Source organism: Zeus faber (assembly GCF_960531495.2).
Source record: "Zeus faber genome assembly, chromosome: 12".
Classification (NCBI taxonomy): Eukaryota; Metazoa; Chordata; class Actinopteri; order Zeiformes; family Zeidae; genus Zeus; species Zeus faber.
In genome coordinates, this window is record NC_137196.1 from 79,904 (window position 1) to 92,453 (window position 12,550).

Genomic DNA, 12,550 nt, shown 5'->3' on the forward strand with positions numbered 1-12,550 from the left:
CGATTTAAACGTCGAAAAGGGGAATTGGTTAAACGCTTCAGTCATTACTCTGTGTGACAGTGTCAGACAGTTTAAATACAACTAGTATATGCTGCTAAAGTGTTGTTTGTCAAACAGTTTTAGGCCCATCTAACATGTATTTGTCGAGTTATGGTCATTTTCATCATTATGTGCACATGTGGGAAAAAACGCATTTTCAGCCGATTTAAACGTCGAAAAGGGGAATTGCTTAAACGCTTCAGTCATTACTCTGTGTGACAGTGTCAGACAGTTTAAATACAATGGTGAACTAGTATATGCTGCTAAAGTGTTGTTTATCAAACAGTTTTAGGCCCATCTAACATGTATTTGTCGAGTTATGATCATTTTCATCATTATGTGCACATGTGGGAAAAAACGCATTTTCAGCCGATTTAAACGTCGAAAAGGGGAATTGCTTAAACGCTTCAGTCATTACTCTGTGTGACAGTGTCAGACAGTTTAAATACAATGGTGAACTAGTATATGCTGCTAATGTGTTGTTTGTCAACCAGTTTTAGGCCCATCTACCATGTATTTGTCGAGTTATGATCATTTTCATAATTTTGTGCACATGTGGGAAAAAACGCATTTTCAGCCGATTTAAACGTCGAAAAGGGGAATTGGTTAAACGCTTCAGTCATTACTCTGTGTGACAGTGTCAGACTGTTTAAATACAATGGTGAACTAGTATATGCTGCTAATGTGTTGTTTGTCAACCAGTTTTAGGCCCATCTACCATGTATTTGTCGAGTTATGATCATTTTCATCATTATGTGCACATGTGGGAAAAAACGCATTTTCAGCCGATTTAAACGTCGAAAAGGGGAATTGGTTAAACGCTTCAGTCATTACTCTGTGTGACAGTGTCAGACAGTTCAAATACAATGGTGAACTAGTATATGCTGCTAATGTGTTGTTTGTCAACCAGTTTTAGGCCCATCTACCATGTATTTGTCGAGTTATGATCATTTTCATCATTATGTGTACATGTGGGAAAAAACGCATTTTCAGCCGATTTAAACGTCGAAAAGGGGATTTGCTTAAACGCTTCAGTCATTACTCTGTGTGACAGTGTCAGACAGTTTAAATACAATGGTGAACTAGTATATGCTGCTAAAGTGTTGTTTGTCAACCAGTTTTAGGCCCATCTACCATGTATTTGTCGAGTTATGATCATTTTCATCATTATGTGCACATGTGGGACAAAACGCATTTTCAGCCGATTTAAACGTCGAAAAGGGGAATTGGTTAAACGCTTCAGTCATTACTCTGTGTGACAGTGTCAGACAGTTTAAGTACAATGGTGAACTAGTATATGCTGCTAATGTGTTGTTTATCAAACATTTTTAGGCCCATCTAACATGTATTTGTCGAGTTATGATCATTTTCATCATTATGTGCACATGTGGGAAAAAACGCATTTTCAGCCGATTTAAACGTCGAAAAGGGGAATTGCTTAAACGCTTCAGTCATTACTCTGTGTGACAGTGTCAGACAGTTTAAATACAATGGTGAACTAGTATATGCTGCTAAAGTGTTGTTTGTCAACCAGTTTTAGGCCCATCTAACATGTATTTGTCGAGTTATGATCATTTTCATCATTGTGTGCACATATGGGAAAAAATGCATTTTCAGCCGATTTAAACGTCGAAAAGGCGAATTGGTTAAACGCTGTAATCATTACTCTGTGTGACAGTGTCAGACAGTTTAAATACAATGGTGAACTAGTATATGCTGCTAAAGCGTTGTTTGTCAAACAGTTTTAGGCCCATACAACATGTATTTGTCGAGGTATGAGCATTTTCAGAACATTGGACGGTTTGCTGTCTAGCTGAATTAGAGAAACACCGAACCATTGTCTCTTCAGAGGTTAATGATTCAGAATGCTGCAGTACAGCATAGAAATTTAATTAATATGATGAACTATTATGTGCTTCTTAAGTGTTTCTCACAGATTTCTAGGCCCATCGAACATGTATTTGTGGAGTTATGATCATTTTCATCATTGTGTGCACATGTGGGAAAAAACGCATTTTCAGCCGATTTAAACGTCGAAAAGGGGAATTGGTTAAACGCTTTAGTCATTACTCTGTGTGACAGTGTCAGACAGTTTAAATACAATGGTGAACTAGTATATGCTGCTAAAGTGTTGTTTGTCAACCAGTTTTAGGCCCATCTACCATGTATTTGTCGAGTTATGATCATTTTCATCATTGTGTGCACATGTGGGAAAAAACGCATTTTCGGCCGATTTAAACGTCAAAAAGGAGAATTGGTTAAACGCTTCAGTCATTACTCTGTGTGACAGTGTCAGACAGTTTAAGTACAATGGTGAACTAGTATATGCTGCTAATGTGTTGTTTATCAAACAGTTTTAGGCCCATCTAACATGTATTTGTCGAGTTATGATCATTTTCATCATTATGTGCACATGTGGGAAAAAACGTATTTTCAGCCGATTTAAACGTCGAAAAGGGGAATTGCTTAAACGATTCAGTCATTACTCTGTGTGACAGTGTCAGACAGTTTAAATACAATGGTGAACTAGTATATGCTGCTAAAGTGTTGTTTGTCAACCAGTTTTAGGCCCATCTAACATGTATTTGTCGAGTTATGATCATTTTCATCATTATGTGCACATGTGGGAAAAAACGCATTTTCAGCCGATTTAAACGTGGAAAAGGGGAATTGCTTAAACGCTTCAGTCATTACTCTGTGTGACAGTGTCAGACAGTTTAAATACAATGGTGAACTAGTATATGCTGCTAAAGTGTTGTTTGTCAACCAGTTTTAGGCCCATATAACATGTATTTGTCGAGTTATGATCATTTTCATCATTATGTGTACATGTGGGAAAAAACGCATGTTCAGCCGATTTAAACGTCGAAAAGGGGAATTGGTTAAACGCTTCAGTCATTACTCTGTGTGACAGTGTCAGACAGTTTAAATACAATGGTGAACTAGTATATGCTGCTAAAGTGTTGTTTGTCAACCAGTTTTAGGCCCATCTAACATGTATTTGTTGAGTTATGATCATTTTCATCATTATGTGCACATGTGGGAAAAAACGCATTTTCAGCCGATTTAAACGTCGAAAAGGGGAATTGCTTAAACGCTTCAGTCATTACTCTGTGTGACAGTGTCAGACAGTTTAAATACAATGGTGAACTAGTATATGCTGCTAAAGCGTTGTTTGTCAAACAGTTTTAGGCCCATTCAACATGTATTTGTCGAGGTATGAGCATTTTCAGAACATTGGACGGTTTGCTGTCTAGCTGAATTAGAGAAACACCGAACCATTGTCTCTTTAGAGGTGATTGATTCAGAATGCTGCAGTACAGCATTGAAATTTAATTAATATGATGAACTATTATGTGCTTCCTAAGTTTTTCTCTCAGATTTCTATGCCCATCTAACATGTATTTCTGGAGTTATGATCATTTTCAGAACTTGTGACGGTTTGCTGTCTAGCTGAATTAGAGAAACACCGAACCATTGTCTCTTCAGAGGTTAATGATTCAGAATGCTGCAGTACAGCATAGAAATTTAATTAATATGATGAACTATTATGTGCTTCTTAAGTGTTTCTCACAGATTTCTAGGCCCATCGAACATGTATTTGTGGAGTTATGATCATTTTCATCATTGTGTGCACATGTGGGAAAAAACGCATTTTCAGCCGATTTAAACGTCGAAAAGGGGAATTGGTTAAACGCTTTAGTCATTACTCTGTGTGACAGTGTCAGACAGTTTAAATACAATGGTGAACTAGTATATGCTGCTAAAGTGTTGTTTGTCAACCAGTTTTAGGCCCATCTAACATGTATTTGTCGAGTTATGATCATTTTCATCATTATGTGTACATGTGGGAAAAAACGCATGTTCAGCCGATTTAAACGTCGAAAAGGGGAATTGGTTAAACGCTTCAGTCATTACTCTGTGTGACAGTGTCAGACAGTTTAAATACAATGGTGAACTAGTATATGCTGCTAAAGTGTTGTTTGTCAAACAGTTTTAGGCCCATCTAACATGTATTTGTCGAGTTATGGTCATTTTCATCATTATGTGCACATGTGGGAAAAAAAGCATTTTCAGCCGATTTAAACGTCGAAAAGGGGAATTGCTTAAACGCTTCAGTCATTACTCTGTGTGACAGTGTCAGACAGTTTAAATACAATGGTGAACTAGTATATGCTGCTAAAGTGTTGTTTATCAAACAGTTTTAGGCCCATCTAACATGTATTTGTCGAGTTATGATCATTTTCATCATTATGTGCACATGTGGGAAAAAACGCATTTTCAGCCGATTTAAACGTCGAAAAGGCGAATTGCTTAAACGCTTCAGTCATTACTCTGTGTGACAGTGTCAGACAGTTTAAATACAATGGTGAACTAGTATATGCTGCTAAAGTGTTGTTTGTCAAACACTTTTAGGCCCATCTACCATGTATTTGTCGAGTTATGATCATTTTCATCATTATGTGCACATGTGGGAAAAAACGCATTTTCAGCCGATTTAAACGTCGAAAAGGGGAATTGGTTAAACGCTTCAGTCATTACTCTGTGTGACAGTGTCAGACAGTTTAAATACAATGGTGAACTAGTATATGCTGCTAATGTGTTGTTTGTCAAACAGTTTTAGGCCCATGTAAAATGTATTTGTCGAGTTATGATTATTTTAATCATTGTGTGCACATGTGGGAAAAAATGCATTTTCAGCCGATTTTAACGTCGAAAAGGGGAATTGTTTAAACGCTTCAGTCATTACTCTGTGACAGTGTCAGACAGTTTAAATACAATGGTGAACTAGTATATGCTGCTAAAGTGTTGTTTGTCAACCAGTTTTAGGCCCATCTACCATGTATTTGTCGAGTTATGATCATTTTCATCATTGTGTGCACATGTGGGAAAAAACGCATTTTCAGCCGATTTAAACGTCGAAAAGGGGAATTGGTTAAACGCTTCAGTCATTACTCTGTGTGACAGTGTCAGACAGTTTAAATACAATGGTGAACTAGTATATGCTGCTAAAGCGTTGTTTGTCAAACAGTTTTAGGCCCATACAACATGTATTTGTTGAGGTATGAGCATTTTCAGAACATTGGACGGTTTGCTGTCTAGCTGAATTAGAGAAACACCGAACCATTGTCTCTTCAGAGGTGAATGATTCAGAATGCTGCAGTACAGCATAGAAATTTAATTAATATGATGAACTATTATGTGCTTCTTAAGTGTTTCTCATAGATTTCTAGGCCCATCTAACATGTATTTGTTGAGTTATGATCATTTTCATCATCGTGTGCACATGTGGGAAAAAACGCATTTTCAGCCGATTTAAACGTCGAAAAGGGGAATTGGTTAAACGCTTCAATCATTACTCTGTGTGACAGTGTCAGACAGTTTAAATACAACTAGTATATGCTGCTAAAGTGTTGTTTGTCAAACAGTTTTAGGCCCATCTAACATGTATTTGTCGAGTTATGGTCATTTTCATCATTATGTGCACATGTGGGAAAAAACGCATTTTCAGCCGATTTAAACGTCGAAAAGGGGAATTGCTTAAACGCTTCAGTCATTACTCTGTGTGACAGTGTCAGACAGTTTAAATACAATGGTGAACTAGTATATGCTGCTAAAGTGTTTTTTATCAAACAGTTTTAGGCCCATCTAACATGTATTTGTCGAGTTATGATCATTTTCATCATTATGTGCACATGTGGGAAAAAACGCATTTTCAGCCGATTTAAACGTCGAAAAGGGGAATTGCTTAAACGCTTCAGTCATTACTCTGTGTGACAGTGTCAGACAGTTTAAATACAATGGTGAACTAGTATATGCTGCTAAAGTGTTGTTTGTCAAACAGTTTTAGGCCCATCTACCATGTATTTGTCGAGTTATGATCATTTTCATCATTATGTGCACATGTGGGAAAAAACGCATTTTCAGCCGATTTAAACGTCGAAAAGGGGAATTGGTTAAACGCTTCAGTCATTACTCTGTGTGACAGTGTCAGACTGTTTAAATACAATGGTGAACTAGTATATGCTGCTAATGTGTTGTTTGTCAACCAGTTTTAGGCCCATCTACCATGTATTTGTCGAGTTATGATCATTTTCATCATTATGTGCACATGTGGGAAAAAACGCATTTTCAGCCGATTTAAACGTCGAAAAGGGGAATTGGTTAAACGCTTCAGTCATTACTCTGTGTGACAGTGTCAGACAGTTTAAGTACAATGGTGAACTAGTATATGCTGCTAATGTGTTGTTTGTCAACCAGTTTTAGGCCCATCTACCATGTATTTGTCGAGTTATGATCATTTTCATCATTATGTGTACATGTGGGAAAAAACGCATTTTCAGCCGATTTAAACGTCGAAAAGGGGAATTGCTAAAACGCTTCAGTCATTACTCTGTGTGACAGTGTCAGACAGTTTAAATACAATGGTGAACTAGTATATGCTGCTAAAGTGTTGTTTGTCAACCAGTTTTAGGCCCATCTAACATGTATTTGTCGAGTTATGATCATTTTCATCATTGTGTGCACATATGGGAAAAAATGCATTTTCAGCCGATTTAAACGTCGAAAAGGCGAATTGGTTAAACGCTTTAATCATTACTCTGTGTGACAGTGTCAGACAGTTTAAATACAATGGTGAACTAGTATATGCTGCTAAAGTGTTGTTTGTCAACCAGTTTTAGGCCCATCTAACATGTATTTGTTGAGTTATGATCATTTTCATCATTATGTGCAAATGTGGGAAAAAACGCATTTTCAGCCGATTTAAACGTCGAAAAGGGGAATTGGTTAAACGCTTCAGTCATTACTCTGTGTGACAGTGTCAGACAGTTTAAATACAATGGTGAACTAGTATATGCTGCTAAAGCGTTGTTTGTCAAACAGTTTTAGGCCCATACAACATGTATTTGTCGAGGTATGAGCATTTTCAGAACATTGGACGGTTTGCTGTCTATCTGAATTAGAGAAACACCGAACCATTGTCTCTTCAGAGGTTAATGATTCAGAATGCTGCAGTACAGCATAGAAATTTAATTAATATGATGAACTACTATGTGCTTCTTAAGTGTTTCTCACAGATTTCTAGGCCCATCGAACATGTATTTGTCGAGTTATGATCATTTTCATCATTATGTGTACATGTGGGAAAAAACGCATGTTCAGCCGATTTAAACGTCGAAAAGGGGAATTGGTTAAACGCTTCAGTCATTACTCTGTGTGACAGTGTCAGACAGTTTAAATACAATGGTGAACTAGTATATGCTGCTAAAGTGTTGTTTGTCAACCAGTTTTAGGCCCATCTAACATGTATTTGTCGAGTTATGATCATTTTCATCATTATGTGTACATGTGGGAAAAAACGCATTTTCAGCCGATTTAAACGTCGAAAAGGGGAATTGCTTAAACGCTTCAGTCATTACTCTGTGTGACAGTGTCAGACAGTTTAAATACAATGGTGAACTAGTATATGCTGCTAAAGTGTTGTTTGTCAAACAGTTTTAGGCCCATCTACCATGTATTTGTCAGAGTTATGATCATTTTCATCATTATGTGCACATGTGGGAAAAAACGCATTTTCAGCCGATTTAAACGTCGAAAAGGGGAATTGGTTAAACGCTTTAGTCATTACTCTGTGTGACAGTGTCAGACAGTTTAAATACAATGGTGAACTAGTATATGCTGCTAAAGTGTTGTTTGTCAACCAGTTTTAGGCCCATCTAACATGTATTTGTCGAGTTATGATCATTTTCATCATTATGTGTACATGTGGGAAAAAACGCATGTTCAGCCGATTTAAACGTCGAAAAGGGGAATTGGTTAAACGCTTCAGTCATTACTCTGTGTGACAGTGTCAGACAGTTTAAATACAATGGTGAACTAGTATATGCTGCTAAAGTGTTGTTTGTCAACCAGTTTTAGGCCCATCTAACATGTATTTGTCGAGTTATGATCATTTTCATCATTATGTGTACATGTGGGAAAAAACGCATTTTCAGCCGATTTAAACGTCGAAAAGGGGAATTGCTTAAACGCTTCAGTCATTACTCTGTGTGACAGTGTCAGACAGTTTAAATACAATGGTGAACTAGTATATGCTGCTAAAGTGTTGTTTGTCAAACAGTTTTAGGCCCATCTACCATGTATTTGTCAGAGTTATGATCATTTTCATCATTATGTGCACATGTGGGAAAAAACGCATTTTCAGCCGATTTAAACGTCGAAAAGGGGAATTGGTTAAACTCTTCAGTCATTACTCTGTGTGACAGTGTCAGACAGTTTAAATACAATGGTGAACTAGTATATGCTGCTAAAGTGTTGTTTGTCAAACAGTTTTAGGCCCATGTAAAATGTATTTGTCGAGTTATGATCATTTTCATCATTGTGTGCACATGTGGGAAAAAACGCATTTTCAGCCGATTTAAACGTCGAAAAGGGGAATTGGTTAAACTCTTCAGTCATTACTCTGTGTGACAGTGTCAGACAGTTTAAATACAATGGTGAACTAGTATATGCTGCTAAAGTGTTGTTTGTCAACCAGTTTTAGGCCCATCTAACATGTATTTGTTGAGTTATGATCATTTTCATCATTATGTGCACATGTGGGAAAAAACGCATTTTCAGCCGATTTAAACGTCGAAAAGGGGAATTGCTTAAACGCTTCAGTCATTACTCTGTGTGACAGTGTCAGACAGTTTAAATACAATGGTGAACTAGTATATGCTGCTAAAGCGTTGTTTGTCAAACAGTTTTAGGCCCATACAACATGTATTTGTCGAGGTATGAGCATTTTCAGAACATTGGACGGTTTGCTGTCTAGCTGAATTAGAGAAACACCGAACCATTGTCTCTTTAGAGGTAATTGATTCAGATTGCTGCAGTACAGCATTGAAATTTAATTAATATGATGAACTATTATGTGCTTCCTAAGTTTTTCTCTCAGATTTCTATGCCCATCTAACATGTATTTCTGGAGTTATGATCATTTTCAGAACTTGTGACGGTTTGCTGTCTAGCTGAATTAGAGAAACACCGAACCATTGTCTCTTCAGAGGTTAATGATTCAGAATGCTGCAGTACAGCATAGAAATTTAATTAATATGATGAACTATTATGTGCTTCTTAAGTGTTTCTCACAGATTTCTAGGCCCATCGAACATGTATTTGTGGAGTTATGATCATTTTCATCATTATGTGCACATGTGGGAAAAAACGCATTTTCAGCCGATTTAAACGTCGAAAAGGGGAATTGGTTAAACGCTTCAGTCATTACTCTGTGTGACAGTGTCAGACAGTTTAAATACAATGGTGAACTAGTATATGCTGCTAATGTGTTGTTTGTCAAACAGTTTTAGGCCCATGTAAAATGTATTTGTCGAGTTATGATTATTTTAATCATTGTGTGCACATGTGGGAAAAAATGCATTTTCAGCCGATTTAAACGTCGAAAAGGGGAATTGTTTAAACGCTTCAGTCATTACTCTGTGACAGTGTCAGACAGTTTAAATACAATGGTGAACTAGTATATGCTGCTAAAGTATTGTTTGTCAACCAGTTTTAGGCCCATCTACCATGTATTTGTCGAGTTATGATCATTTTCATCATTGTGTGCACATGTGAGAAAAAACGCATTTTCAGCCGATTTAAACGTCGAAAAGGGGAATTGGTTAAACGCTTCAGTCATTACTCTGTGTGACAGTGTCAGACAGTTTAAATACAATGGTGAACTAGTATATGCTGCTAAAGCGTTGTTTGTCAAACAGTTTTAGGCCCATACAACATGTATTTGTTGAGGTATGAGCATTTTCAGAACATTGGACGGTTTGCTGTCTAGCTGAATTAGAGAAACACCGAACCATTGTCTCTTCAGAGGTGAATGATTCAGAATGCTGCAGTACAGCATAGAAATTTAATTAATATGATGAACTATTATGTGCTTCTTAAGTGTTTCTCATAGATTTCTAGGCCCATCTAACATGTATTTGTTGAGTTATGATCATTTTCATCATCGTGTGCACATGTGGGAAAAAACGCATTTTCAGCCGATTTAAACGTCGAAAAGGGGAATTGGTTAAACGCTTCAGTCATTACTCTGTGTGACAGTGTCAGACAGTTTAAATACAACTAGTATATGCTGCTAAAGTGTTGTTTGTCAAACAGTTTTAGGCCCATCTAACATGTATTTGTCGAGTTATGGTCATTTTCATCATTATGTGCACATGTGGGAAAAAACGCATTTTCAGCCGATTTAAACGTCGAAAAGGGGAATTGCTTAAACGCTTCAGTCATTACTCTGTGTGACAGTGTCAGACAGTTTAAATACAATGGTGAACTAGTATATGCTGCTAAAGTGTTGTTTATCAAACAGTTTTAGGCCCATCTAACATGTATTTGTCGAGTTATGATCATTTTCATCATTATGTGCACATGTGGGAAAAAACGCATTTTCAGCCGATTTAAACGTCGAAAAGGGGAATTGCTTAAACGCTTCAGTCATTACTCTGTGTGACAGTGTCAGACAGTTTAAATACAATGGTGAACTAGTATATGCTGCTAATGTGTTGTTTGTCAACCAGTTTTAGGCCCATCTACCATGTATTTGTCGAGTTATGATCATTTTCATCATTATGTGCACATGTGGGAAAAAACGCATTTTCAGCCGATTTAAACGTCGAAAAGGGGAATTGGTTAAACGCTTCAGTCATTACTCTGTGTGACAGTGTCAGACAGTTCAAATACAATGGTGAAATAGTATATGCTGCTAATGTGTTGTTTGTCAACCAGTTTTAGGCCCATCTACCATGTATTTGTCGAGTTATGATCATTTTCATCATTATGTGTACATGTGGGAAAAAACGCATTTTCAGCCGATTTAAACGTCGAAAAGGGGATTTGCTTAAACGCTTCAGTCATTACTCTGTGTGACAGTGTCAGACAGTTTAAATACAATGGTGAACTAGTATATGCTGCTAAAGTGTTGTTTGTCAACCAGTTTTAGGCCCATCTACCATGTATTTGTCGAGTTATGATCATTTTCATCATTATGTGCACATGTGGGAAAAAACGCATTTTCAGCCGATTTAAACGTCGAAAAGGGGAATTGGTTAAACGCTTCAGTCATTACTCTGTGTGACAGTGTCAGACAGTTTAAGTACAATGGTGAACTAGTATATGCTGCTAATGTGTTGTTTATCAAACAGTTTTAGGCCCATCTAACATGTATTTGTCGAGTTATGATCATTTTCATCATTATGTGCACATGTGGGAAAAAATGCATTTTCAGCCGATTTAAACGTCGAAAAGGGGAATTGCTTAAACGCTTCAGTCATTACTCTGTGTGACAGTGTCAGACAGTTTAAATACAATGGTGAACTAGTATATGCTGCTAAAGTGTTGTTTGTCAACCAGTTTTAGGCCCATCTAACATGTATTTGTCGAGTTATGATCATTTTCATCATTGTGTGCACATATGGGAAAAAATGCATTTTCAGCCGATTTAAACGTCGAAAAGGCGAATTGGTTAAACGCTTTAATCATTACTCTGTGTGACAGTGTCAGACAGTTTAAATACAATGGTGAACTAGTATATGCTGCTAATGCGTTGTTTGTCAAACAGTTTTAGGCCCATACAACATGTATTTGTCGAGGTATGAGCATTTTCAGAACATTGGACGGTTTGCTGTCTAGCTGAATTAGAGAAACACCGAACCATTGTCTCTTCAGAGGTTAATGATTCAGAATGCTGCAGTACAGCATAGAAATTTAATTAATATGATGAACTATTATGTGCTTCTTAAGTGTTTCTCACAGATTTCTAGGCCCATCGAACATTTATTTGTCGAGTTATGATCATTTTCATCATTATGTGCACATGTGGGAAAAAACGTATTTTCAGCCGATTTAAACGTCGAAAAGGGGAATTGCTTAAACGCTTCAGTCATTACTCTGTGTGACAGTGTCAGACAGTTTAAATACAATGGTGAACTAGTATATGCTGCTAAAGTGTTGTTTGTCAACCAGTTTTAGGCCCATCTAACATGTATTTGTCGAGTTATGATCATTTTCATCATTATGTGCACATGTGGGAAAAAACGCATTTTCAGCCGATTTAAACGTCGAAAAGGGGAATTGCTTAAACGCTTCAGTCATTACTCTGTGTGACAGTGTCAGACAGTTTAAATACAATGGTGAACTAGTATATGCTGCTAAAGTGTTGTTTGTCAACCAGTTTTAGGCCCATCTAACATGTATTTGTCGAGTTATGATCATTTTCATCATTATGTGTACATGTGGGAAAAAACGCATGTTCAGCCGATTTAAACGTCGAAAAGGGGAATTGGTTAAACGCTTCAGTCATTACTCTGTGTGACAGTGTCAGACAGTTTAAATACAATGGTGAACTAGTATATGCTGCTAAAGTGTTGTTTGTCAACCAGTTTTAGGCCCATCTAACATGTATTTGTTGAGTTATGATCATTTTCATCATTATGTGCACATGTGGGAAAAAACGCAT